Below are 15,254 nucleotides of genomic sequence, written 5' to 3'. Positions count from 1 at the left end.
TTAGAATTACTTGAAACATCTGATCTAATGCAGGGCTATTCCTGCATAATTATAAATCTCTCTAAAGTTGACTGTGTTGATGTTTTCCTCTTCCTGATGATTACATACATATGGCAAGGCAAGGCAAGGCAAATTTATTTGTATAGCACAATTCAACAACAAGGTGATTCAAAGTGCTTTACAGAGACATTAGAAACAAAAACAAATAAAAAGCATGATTTAAAATTGATTAAAACAAGCAAACAAACTAACTAACTAAACACACACATTTCACACCTGTTCGCGCGATCTGAACCCTTATCGTAAGGGGAGCTACCAGTCCTTCTGTGGACGAGCTACTTTCTATTTTAAATTCCCTGAATTTAAAATACTCTCTAGACCCAGTCTAGACCCAGTTGGGGAGCTACCCAGAGCTCTAATCCCACACCTGTTCGCGCGATCTGAACCCTTATCGTAAGGGGAGCTACCAGTCCTTCTGTGGACGAGCTACTTTCTATTTTAAATTCCCTGAATTTAAAATACTCTCTAGACCCAGTCTAGACCCAGCTGGGGAGCTACCCAGAGCTCTAAACCCACTTAACAAACAAACAAACAAACAAAACAGTATATAAAATCAAAACAGATAAAATCAGAACAGTAGATAAAATCAGTAGTTAATGTAAGTTTTGAAATTTAAGCTTAACAAACAAACAAAACAGTATATAAAATCAAAACAGATCAAATCAGAAATAGATAAGATCAGTAGTTAGTGTAAGTTTTGAAATTTAAGCTTAAAAGTGTGGATTTGGTGCTTTATTCAAATGCAGCTCAGAATAGGTGAGTCTTCAACCTGGATTTAAATAAACTGAGTGTTTCAGCTGATCTGAGGCTTTCTGGGAGTTTGTTCCAGATATAAGGAGCATAAAAGCTGAATGCAGCTTCTCCGTGTCTGGTTCTGACTCTGGGAACTGATAAAAGACCGGATCCAGATGACCTGAGGGATCTGGAAGGTTCATACTGGGTCAGGAGGTCACTGATGTATTTTGGTCCTAAACCATTCAGAGCTTTATAGGCCAGCATCAGAACTTTAAAGTCTATCCTCTGACGGACAGGCAGCCAGTGTAAAGACCTCAGAGCTGGACTGATGTGGTCCACTTTTTTGGTCTTAGTGAGGACTCGAGCAGCAGAGTTCTGAATGAGCTGTAGTTGTCTGACTGATTTTTTAGGTAGACCTGTAAAGATGCTGTTACAGTAATCAAGCCTACTAAAAATGAATGCATGGACTAGTTTTTCCAGGTCCTGTTGAGACATCAGATCTTTTATCCTTGAAATATTCTTGAGGTGATAGTAAGCTGATTTTGTTATTGTCTTAATGTGTTTTTCTAAGTTTAGGTCTGCATCCATCATTACACCCAAATGTCTCGCCTGGTTTGTGGTTTTTAGATGTATAGATTGAAGTTCTCTGGTGACCTGTAATCGTTTTTCTTTGGCGCCAAAGACTATTACTTCAGTTTTGTTTTTGTTTAGTTGGAGAAAATTGTGGCACAACCAGTCATTAATTTCCTCAATGCATTTACCAAGAGCCTGTACAGGGCCTCGGTCTCCTGGTGACATTGTGATATATATTTGTGTGTCATCTGCATAGCTGTGGTAGTTTATTTTGTTGTTCTTTATAATCTGTGCCAGTGGGAGCATGTAAATGTTAAACAGAGGGGGTCCCAAGATGGAACCTTGGGGAACTCCACATGTGATACTTGTCTGCTCGGATGTGAAGTTACCTATTGATACAAAGTATTTCCTGTTTTCTAAGTATGTTTTGAACCAGTTTAGTACAGTTCCTGAAAGACCTGCCCAGTTCTCCAGTCGTTTGAGTAATATGTTGTGGTCAACTGTATCAAATGCTGCACTGAGATCCAGTAAAACTAGGACTGACATTTTTCCACTGTCTGTGTTCAGACATATGTCATTAAACACTTTTGTCAGAGCGGTTTCAGTGCTGTGGTTCTGTCTAAAACCTGACTGGAAGGCATCGTAGCAGTTATTCTGTTTTAAGAAGTAATTGAGCTGTTGAGAAACTGCTTTTTCAATGATCTTACTTAAAAATGGGAGATTTGAGATCGGCCTGTAGTTTTTCATTTGTGTCTTGTCAAGATTGTCCTTTTTCAGTATAGGTTTGATTACAGCAGTTTTTAGTGGTTCTGGAAACACACCTGACATTAAGGAAAAGTTGACGATCTGTAACAGGTCTGACTCTAAAGTCTTTGAGACCTTTTTGAAAAAACTTGTTGGCAGGACATCTAAACAGCAAGAGGAGGAGTTCAGTTGACCTAAGATGTCCTCCAGGTCTTTGCTGTTAATCGGGTGAAACTGTTTGATGGTGTTTAAACAGTACATATCCTGGATCTGCTGTTGATGTACCAACTGCTTGTCTAATCTTTTGGATTTTGTCTGTGAAGAATTTGGCAAAGTCATTGCAGGCCATGGTTGAATGAAGTTCAGCTGCCACTGGCACAGGAGGGTTTGTTAGCCTGTCAACTGTAGAAAATAAGACCCGATCATTATGGCTGTTTTTAGTGATGATGTCAGAGAAGTAGGACCTTCTTGCATTCCTCAGTTGTAAATTATAATTGTGAAGTTTCTCTTTATAGATGTCATAATGAACCTGGAGGTTTGTTTTTCTCCATCTGCGCTCAGCTTTCCTACACTCTCTTTTTTCATTTTTCACTAATGTGGATTTTCTCCATGGAGACTTTTTCCTTCCAGAGATAACCTTCACCTTAATGGGGGCAATAGTATCCATTACATTTAACATTTTTGCATTAAAGCTATTGACGAGCTCATTGACTGAACCTTTGGACAGGTCAGGTGTTAATGGGAAGACCTGGTTAAAGATCTCACTACTGTTTTCAGTTATACACCGTTTTGTGATCACTGCTGTTGATATATTTGTGTGGGCTGAGATTTTACTTTCAAAGAAAACACAGTAATGATCAGATAAGCCCACATCAGACATAGTAATGTTTGAAATGCTCAGGCTTTTGGAGATCAGTAGGTCGAGAGTGTGTCCTCTATTATGTGTGGCCTCTGTTACATGCTGAGTCAGCCCAAAGTTGCCCAGAGTGTTACTCAGGTCTTTAGTCCCTTTGTCCTGAGGGTTGTCCACATGGATGTTAAAATCCCCAACAATAATTACACAGTCGAAATCAACACAGATCACAGACAGCAGTTCACTGAGGTCATTAAAAAAGTCTGTGCAGTATTTGGGAGGCCTGTAAACATTAAGAAACACAACTTTGGATGGGGCCTTCAGCTGTAAAGCCACATATTCAAAAGACTGAAAACTTCCAGGAGATAGCTGCTTACATTGAAATGATTCATTAAATAAGACAGCAACCCCTCCTCCTCTCCTGCTCACCCTGGCCTCACTGATAAAACTGTAGTTAGGAGGGGTCGTCTCGATGAGAACAGCTCCACTGTTATTTTGGTCCAACCAAGTTTCAGTTAAAAACATAAAATCAAGGCTGTGCTCAGTGATTAAATCATTAATTAAAAATGTTTTCCCAGCTAAAGACCTAACGTTTAATAAAGCCAACTTAAGTGTTTTAGAGGCATTACTTGTCCCCTCGTGTTTGGGAGCAGTCTGTGGCACACAAGGTATGTTTACTATATTTAAAGATCTTTTAGAGTGCAGCTCTCTGTGTTTTGACCAGGCCACATGTCTCCTTCTGTCACCTAAAAGTACAGAAATTTTAAAACCTTCTAGTAAACAGGGTCCCAGCTTCTCCTGGGAAAAGTCACCACTGCCATAATCCTCGCAGCCCGGACCCTCCACACATCACACATCAGACTGCGGAGACAAAGCATGAAGGTGGTAAGGAGGAACTAAGGGGGGCGAGGCTGGGCAATGTGACTTCGATTGCTCTGTTGAGGGTGGGGCTCGGTGGCGAACCTTTGGCTGCTTTGGTGGGGGGTTTATGGGGGACAAAGAGGGATTGGGCCGGGGGGTAGATCTGAGCCCAGCATTGACCCGCTCCATCATCTCTTCAGTGAATTTCAGGTGTGGGGAGGAGGGAGAAAGGGAGGGAGAGGAGGGTGATGGGGGTGATGGTCTGTCAGGGGTTTGGGGGACTGGGGAAGATCCTGGTCCTGGTCGTTGGTGTTGTTGAGAGAGTTGGAGGCAAATAGGGACCCCTCTTCTTGCCTCTTCTTGCCTCAGATGTCTCTCCTTTCTGAGGCTCTTCCCGGGTGGGGGCAGATGGAGCTCCTCCTCAAGGTTTCTGCTGGGCTTTGTCTGTTCTTGGAGTACTGTTTGTTCCTCTTTATGAGATAACTCCTCGTTTATCTCAGCCTTGGCTCCAAGCACAGATGGATGACGTATGGAATAAAACAAGTTGGAGGTGAACAGTTTCACCCCTGACTTGTTAAAATTAAATCCATTTGCTTTAAACAGATGCCTGCGTTCCCAAAAAATATTAAAGTTGTTGATAAAATGCACTGAGTGGTCAGCACATGCTGATATAAGCCATTTATTCAGTGTAAACAGCCTGCTGAATCTCTCGTCTCCTCCTCTGACCGGCGGTACAGGCCCACTGATGAATACAGCTGCATTCAGAGAGTTTACAGTGTTTAATAATCCAATAAAGTCCCGTTTCAGAACCTCCGATTGTTGTTTGGACACATCGTTTGACCCTGTATGCAGGACAATGTTTGTCACAGTTGGATATTCATCTGCAATTTGAAGAATTCTCTCCTTCAGGATGTTGACCATATCGTTAGGAAAGCAGAGGACTTTAGTGTTCTTACCGCACATGCTTTGTACATCCTTTACGGCAGAGTCACCCACAATCAGCGTTTCAGGCCTAGCCTTTAGCTTTCCCCGTGGATTTTCAGGCCTTACTTCGCTACTTTTAGATGGATGGTTGTCCGATATAGATCCAGGGTCCTTTGATAGTGGAGCAAATCTGTTCTGCAGTTTCACATTCAGTTGTTTTGAAGGTTTGTTGTTAACCTTCCTATTCACGGTTGTCCAGTCCTGTTTCCTCTCGTATACAGGGGTAGAAGAGCTTCTCTGTCTCGTAGGAAGTGAAGGCCAGTCGGTTTCAGAGATTTCAGCTCGCTGTGCCCTGCCTGTGGTACGTCCTCCCCCTTCCAGGAGACATGATTTATGTCTTGGTTTTGCACCAAGACAGTCCAAGGGGGGATTATCGCTTGAGGATTTATAATAGTGCACAAAGTCTACTTTCTTGGTCATGTTATCTGTGCTCCTTAGCTGTGTGCTAGCTTGCTCATCGCCATTGTTTTGAGTCAAAGGCAAGGTTGTTTCATTTCCACACAGTCCATTTACCTCCACGTTTACTTCTAAGTAGAGATGGCACGATACCACTTTTTTATGTCCGATACCGATACCGATATCATAAATTTGAATATCTGCCGATACCGATATGAATCCGATATAGTGTTTTTTAATCAACAAAACTGTTTTTTAAATATCTTGCTGCATTTTGTATAAGTTCATACTCAAGTTTAAAACAACAACTACACTAAAGCTATTCTGTTATACCTGTATGCAAAAAAAAAAAAATTTCATAGTTCAGCAATACTGATCAATCTAATAAACTTAAACCTACACCATCCTCCCTATTCTGGTATTTTAAAGAGTACTTAGCATAAATATTAAGCAACCTAACTAATAGGGCTCCAACTCCCAGCAACAACAAAAATAAATAAATAAAAAATAGGGAACCACCCCTCACGCGCCACCTCATGATGCTTAATCGACGTAATCAACCTTAATTTGATGCAGTGTGAAAAAAAATGCACAGAAATCAATTATTTTTCAAGAAATATTAAATAGATTCAACATCTTTCTTCAACAAAATTGCAGACTGCACAGATGGTACCTTCCCAAAGGAAAAAGTACTATAGCTTACTAGGGTATATTAGACTTAATAGTTACTATATACAGTAATTGACTTCTATTCATTTTACATCAAATTAAAACTTTGGGTGTCAGATAATTATTTATTAAAAGCTAGACATTTTAAATGAGAATAAGAAAGAAAAGTATGTCTTTGTGCCCCCTTTTCCCTGTTAATGCCCTATCGGCCCCCCTGGCTAAACTTTGCTAGATCCGCCCCTGCACAGTTACCAGCGTCAGCTATGTAGAAAAAGATCCTCGAGTAGAAAGTAATATTAAATACATTCTAACAACAGCTGATCAAGCTTAAACGTGCTGCTGTTGTTCAGCCGCTGGTTTACTCTTTCTGGTGCAAAGTGGGCCAAAAGCAAACTAGAGACACGACTGGCGACAGAAAAGCCGATCAGCTGATCGTTAAGCAGTTTCATGATTGAAGTAGCAGCAAGAAGAGGCAGTCGCTCCATATATCGTTTGTTAAGCTTAACGCAGGAATGCTTTACAAACATTCAGAGATGGACTTACACACTTGCTTTACTTCTCTCGGGGATAACTTTGTCGGAGATGAAATGCCGGGTTGCTAGCGAAGCTCCACATGCTATCCAGACCACCGACAGGTCCTGCATGCCACAGCCGCTCTATCACGTGATGCATACTGCTCCGACGTGCTAACGTTCTGAGGTGAGTTACGGCGTGTTGCAAGTTTTGTGAGGTGCTTTCGTGATATTTAATGGATCGGATTACATTTTTTATTTTTCTCCGATATCCGATCCAGTAATTTAGGTCAGTATCGGACCGATACCGATACGTAATATCGGATCGGTCCATCTCTACTTCTAAGCGATGAATTTTTGTCTCCAGTGCTGCAATCTTCTGCAGGAGGCTGTGGTAGTCATCTGTGGAGAGGGAAGGCATCTTGTTGCTAGTTAGCCTAGCGGTTAGCACCTTTCTAGGCTATCGAGGCTGCTCGGTGCCCAGACGCTGTAATCAGGCTTCAGCTGTGTCTAGGCCACAGACACACGGAGCGCTGAGGATAAGGTAACTATAAAAATGTTGCTGTTTCTGTTAAGAACACTTTAGTCCTAATGATCTATAAGTGTCCAGAAGCTATCGCAGGTAAGCTCATATGGAAAAAAGGGAAAAAATCAGCATAAAAATCGGTAAAAATCAATAAAAGAAGCAAAGCATTTAGAGAGCAAAGAGATGAAGCGTCCACACTCACAAAGGGGGAGGGCAGGACTTTATGTGCTAGAGCTATGTGAACACAAGGGATTTAATCATACAACAAATTATTTCCATAAATTATTCATCATTATTCACTTAGTGTTGAGCTGATCAAGGTCATGGGGCTGATATATGCACAAAATAGATGCTAATGCCTTGTCACAATTAAACCTAAGAAACATATAACTGTACATATGTCAAGGATTCTTTATCATTACAGTGGTGGGAGTATGCACAGACAGGTTCAAATACACAGTGGCAGTTTGGCAAAGGCCAGTATATGCATGTATATGTATGTGCAGTATTTATATCATTTTAAAAGTACTGTTGTTTTTCCTTTTTTTTCTTACTGAAAAGCTATTAAGGCTCAAAATAGGAAAAAAAACCTGTGACAATAATAATAATTCAGTTAGCAAAAAATTAACATATTATGAAAGTAGGAAAATAGCACAGATGGTCTTACTGTATTGCTGCTGTGTCTCCAGCTTCAAATAGATTTTTAACCACCTTAGAAACATGCAACTGAGAATGAGGAATATCTTCCACTGAGTAGGAATAAATGACTTCTTAATTATCCTGTTGTAAATTCAGCTGATGCAGAACAGCTGTTTCCTCAGCAACAAAAACACCTGCAGCCCTGCACAAGATCTGAACAATAGATTATAAGCAGCATTTTCTCACCGAAACTCACAAATCCATTTTTTGTACATATTAAATATTATTAGCATGTTAATAGTGAGAATAAAACATCACTGTAGCACTGCTGATTAAATATGTAAATGAATCTCAGTCAATTACCTGTCAAGTATCAAGTTAATCAAATGTGCAAAACACCCACACACACACACAGAAAGACAGCCTTTTTTACTTTTAAGATTAGGGTTAAAACATTCCTTTTTGATAAAGCTTATAGTTAGGGCTGGATCAGATGACCGTAATCACAATCTCAGGCAGTCTTCAATAGGCCTAGGTCTTTTTATGATACACTGCCTGTTTATTCTTTTCATACCTATAGTTCATTTACTCTAGTTCAAATCAGTTGATGAATTTGTAATTTTGTAGCTTTTCCCTGTGATTTTGTCATGGTCCCTCAGTCCTTGTTGTACAACCTGCCACGTTGTTCGCTTTGTTTTTGTCTGTCTCTACTTTTTCATTTCCTGGTGTGTGTGTGTGTGTGAGAGAGACAGAGAGAGAGAGGGAGAGTATGTGTTTGAAATGGGCATTGTCTTGACCCGAGTGGTTTCCTGCATTTGAGGTCACACACAGGGTGACAATTAGTGATGTGTCAGTCCCAAACGAAAAGCCGGATCTTTGACGTGAACGACGCGAGCCGGCTCCTTTTTTTTTTTTCTTTCTCTCACCCTCTCTCTCGCACTTTTTTTCCGCGTCACTCCGCAGGCGAGCCTTGTGCTTTGCGCTGGGAAGAGGGGGGAGGGGCGGTATAGTTACACTGGCAGCAGCACAGGAACAGAGCAGGATGGAAAGAGAGAGAAAGAGAGCCAGGGACAACAATGTCACATTAGAAAGGTATTGTGGACTGGTGCCAGCTGAACTACCTCCAGATCAACGCCAGTAAAACCAAGGAACTGGTGGTAGACTTCCGCAGGCACAAGCATTCTCCACTGCAACCACTGAACATCCAAGGTATGGACATTGAGGCTGTGGACAGCTACAGGTACCTTGGTGTTCATCTGAACAATAGACTGGACTGGACTCATAACTCAGACGCCCTCTACAGGAAAGGGCAGAGCAGGCTGTACCTGCTGCGGAGACTCAGGTCGTTTGGAGTGGAGGGCCCACTCCTGAAGAAATTCTATGACTCTGTTGTGGCTTCTGCTAGTGATGTGCAATACCACGGATTTCCTTTCCGATCCGATACCAAGTACTTTTCAGGGTGGTATCGACGATACTGATCCGATACCGATACTTTATACAAAAAAACGTATTTTATTTATTGTATCTCAAATTATAGCGTCATAATGATTACAGGTCATCAGATTACTTGTTCTTATCACTTAATAATGCATAGTTCATCATATGGAAATAAAAAAAAACTGAAGTTGTGCGCTATTTGAACATGTTGCCTGCCTGCAGCACTAAAGGACTCTGTGAGAGACGTGTGTCTCGCCCTAGCAGCACCTGTCCCTCTCCTCCTCTTCAGTTCGTCTCAACATACGCTACTCATATTCTGTGATATGATGTACTCTGAGGTGTTTGACAAGGTTAGTGATGTTGCCACAACCAAACATGCCAACCCTCCCGATTTTTCCGGGAGAATCCCGGAGCCACCATTCTCCCGAATTTCCACCTGGACAACAAAATTGAAAAACCATATCGCAGAATTCATAGCGCGGCCGAGCCAATTTCAGTTTCCAGCTGTCATCCCTGATGGACAACATCTCCCACCCCATGCAGCAGACTGTGACAGCACTGAGCAGCTCCTTCAGTGGGAGACTGCGGCACCCACGGTGTGGGACGGAGAGATTTCGCAGGTCTTTCCTCCCCACTGCTGTCAGACTCCATAATAAAGACTTTAACTGATCAAGCACACACATCCATACATATGCAATAATACTAAGTGCAATAATCCTTTCTGTCATCGTTGTATTTTTACTCAGTTGTATATAGTATTTGTATTTGTATTCTATTTTTATCTTATTGTATATTTATTTTATTCTACTGTATATAGTATTTTATTTTATTCTATTCTGTACAGTTGTGTACTGTATTTATTCTTATTGTATTCTAATTTTTGCCTCATAACTTTTGCACTGTCCACTTCCTGCTGTGACAAAACAAATTTCCCACGTGTGGGACTAATAAAGGTTATCTTATCTTATCTTATAGTAATCATCCACAACTATTTTCAGTTGCGGATGATAAAGGATTCAGAAAGTTTATTCACGCAGGCCCAAATGACAGAGAATATGCATCTTCTTTTTGTTTTCATATTTTAATTTATATTTAATTGTGTTGTGGTTTGCAGTGTTTTGTGTTGTTTCACTTTAAATTTGTTTAAAAGGAAAAAGCTGAAAATTTAAATAGTTAAAAGTTGAAATGTGAATAGTTGATTTTTGTATTGTATGATTTATTTATTACATTTTATGTGGAGTGAATAAATAAAAGTATATTTACGGTGGCCCCTAGACACAAAGCACGTAAAAACTCCAAAACACGTAAAAACTCCGAAACACGTAAAAACTCCAAAGCATGTACAAACTCCAAAACACGTACAAAATACAACAGAAGTGCTCCAGGATGCTAGGTGCAGTGTTGAGCTTTGTTACCTAGTGGCTACACAAGCCAGCAAGTACCAACGACCGGATTTGGTGTGTGGTAGTAACAGATAAATGAAATTTTTTTTAAATTATTTGAATATATATGAGTGCTTGTGTATAAACTGTGAAAGTATGTTATACTACTTTCACAGTGAATCACATTTTATAGTAATACACTCTGAATGAGGATTTAAGTAAATACTCTTAGATCTACAGTAGAAAACAACAGAAATCCGGATGGTGTAATAGTATAATCTCAGTAACATCACCAATTGTTACATTTGCTGTATTTTACAGCTGTTTCCATGAGTACGGTGAGTTACCGTAAAAATAATGTAATCTCATGGAATTTTCCCACAATTACATGCAAATTACAGTACTAAACTGCTAACATCCTTTAGAGTTTTTTACTGTTGATTTTGCACTACTAAGCTATGGAAATTACTGCAAAGGCTAACAGTGTAGATGTGTGAGGTCTTGCAGCAAGCTATCAAATACGGTGCATTTCTCGGCTTTTAAAAAAACGCTATGCGTCGCCAGGTGTTTCATCAGATTCGAGGTTTTACAGCCTTTGCACAGTATCACCTTAAAGCACTTGTTGCAGGCTGCTGAGTTTGCATCTTTTGCTGTGAAGTAAGTACAGCCAGACTTTTGACTGCTCGCCGTGGGCATTTTTAATCTGTAGCTCTGCTCTAAAACAACGTACGTACCTGGGCCCGCCTACTATCCTTGGAAAGTGTATGACATCTCAAGAAAAAAAAAAGCACCGAAATAAAGCACCGAAATGTGCGCTGTTTTTCGGTGTGGTTACTACCGTTTATGTCAGAACCAGTGCCATACCGGTACCCATCCCTAAAGTCGTTTTACCTCTCTTTTCAACCAACGGCATTCTTTCTTCAGCAGCCATTATCCTCTCCTCTCCAAATAACTTCTGCTTAGCTTTCCAAGCTTTCCGAGCTTCCCTCGGGTCCTCTTAATTGTTGTGACGTGTGTTCGAAATGCAGAGAGGTGCGCTCGATTTGCCACACAGAGCAGCGTGAGAGTAAAGCACGAGGGAGGTGCTAATAATCGGCTCAGTCATTTTTAATGATCGTTGAAAGCCCAGATCGTAATTTAGATTAAAATCTGATTAACTGAGCAGCCCTACTTGGTAATGCCTTGTAGGCTGCTTGGCCAATGCTTGGTAAGTTTTTGAGGCCCTCATTAACAATGTGTCACAAGATTTCATTAATCACTTCATTTTTGTATAAATTGATGACATCCTGATTTTTTTTCCCAGTCTCTCCAGGAACATCAGAAATGCATCTGCCTGGTAATTTAGCACCTCCTGGAGGAAATGGATGTAAAAGGAGAAAAATGTGAAACTCCTGAATCAGACACCTCTGTTCTAGGACTTTTGGCAGTACCCTCCAAGCAAGATGATAGTAAAATGCATCTATGTGCCTCACCTACAGAGAAAAATTACAACGTTGTGCCATCAAGCTGGCACTGGAAGAGTGGAGGCATTGGGTAGAGGGCTCAGAACAGCCTTTTATAGTCTGAATGGATCACAAGAATCTGGCGTTCCTGACTGTACATGCAAACCAGGAGCTGAAAAGCGCTCTTCAGTGCATTGTCTTCTCTATTCAGTGAACATGGAGCTCTCAGCTGATGCAGGTCAAGCACATCCAAAATTTTACGGGCCTATCTCCCTTTGAGCATCACTAAGCTATCAACCTACACTCTTCCCGGAAGGTGAAGGTGAGCAAACTGTTCCTTCTATTCAGCATTACTTCCGTCAAAGCCACCATGTCAGAAGAGCCACATGTTCAAACTTGTTAAGGACAAAGGAGCACAAAAAGCGGCTGAGTGATCGCCACCAAACCCCAAATGTGTGCCTTGGTCTGCCATTCTCAACAAGACTATGTTGTGTTGTAAGCACCCTGACTACATTGCCAGGAGGTTTCTGTTAGAAAAGGGGTACTGCTTTGGTCCCTCAGTTAATGCTGTGTGACCTACCATTTTGGCTTTGTTGTGTCTGTGTCTCCAGTCTCCAATTTCCAGTTAGTGAAACCTGGCCCCTACTGTTGCTGTTGTTGTTGTTGGTGGTGGGTTTTTTTTTTTTCAAACTGTTCCTGTGTCCAAGTTTGTGTGAAGACAGCCTGATGGGGAGTGGTGAGCCTTTTCCAGTTAAGATTTAAAAATGGACTATTATTTGTTTGGACATTTTGTAATCCTTGTGGAGACTGGACAATGACAAACGTGTTGAGCTTTCTTTTTTTTCTGAACATTTTATTAGGCCTTCAACTTATAAAACCCCTCCCACCCTGAAAACCCCAACCCACCCAAAAGTGTCATATTCTCAGCACATATGTATATCAGTTACAACATAATTCTCTGTACAAACAAATCCGTTATAAATTGTAAAAAGGGTTGCCTGATCCAGTAGAAGTCTTCAATCTTTTCTTTAGCCAAGAATGTCAACTTTTCCATTGCAAGATTACACGTCATTTCTTTGATCCATTGATTCGGGGTCCATGTATATCCTTCCATCTTAAATAAATAATGTATTTGGCATGTAACATGCAGAAGTTTAACAGCTTTCTTTTCTTTCCATGGAGTATGAACTGTTCAGGGAGAATGTGGAAAATGCACAATTTTGCATCGACTAACATGTTCTATTAACTTTAAATTAGGTCAAGAAGGTTTGCAATACCTTACATTCCCACATACAATGAAATATGGTTCCCTTCTCTTTACTGCACTTGATACAGACATATTGAGATTAAAACATTGTAGTTTTACAGGAGTAATATATGTTCTAAACAGCTATTTGTACTGTAAAATTATGCACCTTTTGTTAAGGGTTTGGGTTTGAGCCACAAGACAAGCCTTCAAGTTAATTATAGAGTTCTACAAGCTTCCGTGCTTGGACCAATTCTGTTGCCTAAGGGAAGCAATTATCTGGCTTCATGGATAGATTTGGGTGTCATCTGCATAGCAGTGAAAATGTATGCTATGCCTTCTAATAATACTGCCTAAGGGAAGCCTGTATAACACACCAATTACATAAACTACAGGAATGTCTTAAAGACACAAAGACATAAAGAGAAAAATGACCTCAAATGTTCTGCTTCTAAATTCAGATAAAATTGAGGTATCTCAGCCCTAAAAATCTTAGAAATATGGTATCTAACCAGATGCCTACTCTGGCATTACCTTGGCCTCCGGTAACACTGTGAGGAATCTTGGAGTATTTTTTTTTTTTTAACCAAGATATGTCCTTCAATGTGCATATTAAACAAATATGTAGGACTATCTATTTTTTGTGTGTTTGTGCAGTATCTCTAAAATTAGAAATATACTATCTCAGAGTGATCCTAAAGTACTATTTCATGTATTCATTACTTCTAGACTGGACTACTGTAATTCATTAGTGTCAGGATGTCCTAAAAACTCCCTGAAAAGCCTTCTCAATCCAAAATGTATTGTGTAATGTTCAAGATTACTGACAGGGACTAGAAAGAGAGAGCATATTTCTCTTATATTGGCATTTTTTTTTATTGGCTCCATGTTATATACAGAATCAAATTTGAAAACCTTCTCATCTCTCATCTCATCTCATCTGCAGATGACCGCCCCTCCCTGAGCCTGGTTCTGCCAGAGGTTTCTTCCTGGTAAAAGGGAGTTTTTCCTTCCCACTGTCGCCAAAGTGCTTGTTCATAGGGGGTCATATGATTGTTGGGTTTTTCTCTGTATCTATTATTGTACGATCTACTGTGCAATATAAAACGCCTTGAGGTGACTGTTGTGATTTGGTGCTATATAAATAAAATTGAATTAAATTGAATCATCACATACATGGTCTTGAATAATCAGACTCCATCTCATCTTAATGACATTATAATACCATATCAACCCAATAGAACTGTGGGGGTGTGGTTGGTGACCCGGGTGCAGGGGAGGACTGGAGCAGCAGATTGAGGGTATGGCGTCTGGGGAGGCTGGTTTTCGCAGCTGGTGAGCATCATCTAATCATGTATTCTCTTTTTCAGTAGCAATAGAGGGAGAGAGCACAGAGCCCTAAGAACTGCAAAGTGCAGGAGTGCGAGAGTGAAAGTGCAAAACAGTGAAACACTGTTAACAAAATAAAAGTTATCAGGAGCATCTGGGTCATGCTGGGTCTTTTGTCTCCACAAGAACACTTCCCATTCAGACTGCAGGTTTATTTGTGTTTCCTAGGCTGTTTAAAAGAAGAATGGGGAGCAGAACCTTTAGCTTCCAGATGTAGGGAACCAGCTCCCAGCTTGTATTTGGGGGACACATACCCTCTCTACTTTTAAGGTTAGGCTTAAGACATATCATCATCATCATCATCATCATCATTTATTTATTTATATAGCACTTTAAAAACACACCTGGTAGACCAAAGTGCTGTACAATACTAATATGCACATAGTAATAAAACCAGACATAGCAATAAAGTTAAAAAAACAATAAAAAATGAAAAAATAAATAAATTAAAATAAAATAAAAATGTCATATGCATAAAATAACCCTGAATTCTGCACTTCCAATGATGCACTGTTTCTTTTTCATTCACCTTATTCACTCTGTGTCTATACACCACTCTGCATTTAATCATTAGTTATTATTAATTTCTGACACTCTCATCCACAGTGTGTCTTTGTCCTTCCTTCACCCCCAACTGTTCACAGCAGATGGGTGCCCCTCCCTGAACCTTATTCTACTAAAGTTGAGTTTTTCCTTCCCACTGCAGCCAAAGCACTTACTGAAATGGGGGCATATGATTGTTGGGCTTTGTTAGTGTTATTGAAGGATCTTTAGCTTTCAATATAAAGTGCACTGAGGAAACTGTT

General features: G+C 40.3%; 1 protein-coding gene across 2 annotated transcripts in view; it reads right to left on the bottom strand.

Annotated features, from left to right (window-relative positions):
• The window catches only part of opcml (opioid binding protein/cell adhesion molecule-like), a 442,688-nt gene that overhangs the window by 171,217 nt on the left and 256,217 nt on the right, over nt 1-15,254 (bottom strand). The gene's annotated exons all lie outside the window — the stretch shown is intronic.

Source organism: Aulonocara sp. 'chitande type north' Nkhata Bay, linkage group LG10 (assembly GCF_057382095.1).
Source record: "Aulonocara sp. 'chitande type north' Nkhata Bay isolate Kocher_YH1m ecotype deep benthic linkage group LG10, A_spYH_male_GT1.1, whole genome shotgun sequence".
Classification (NCBI taxonomy): Eukaryota; Metazoa; Chordata; class Actinopteri; order Cichliformes; family Cichlidae; genus Aulonocara; species Aulonocara sp. 'chitande type north' Nkhata Bay.
The sequence above is the reverse complement of the archived record's forward strand: the minus strand, read 5'-3'. Positions and strand labels throughout refer to the sequence as shown.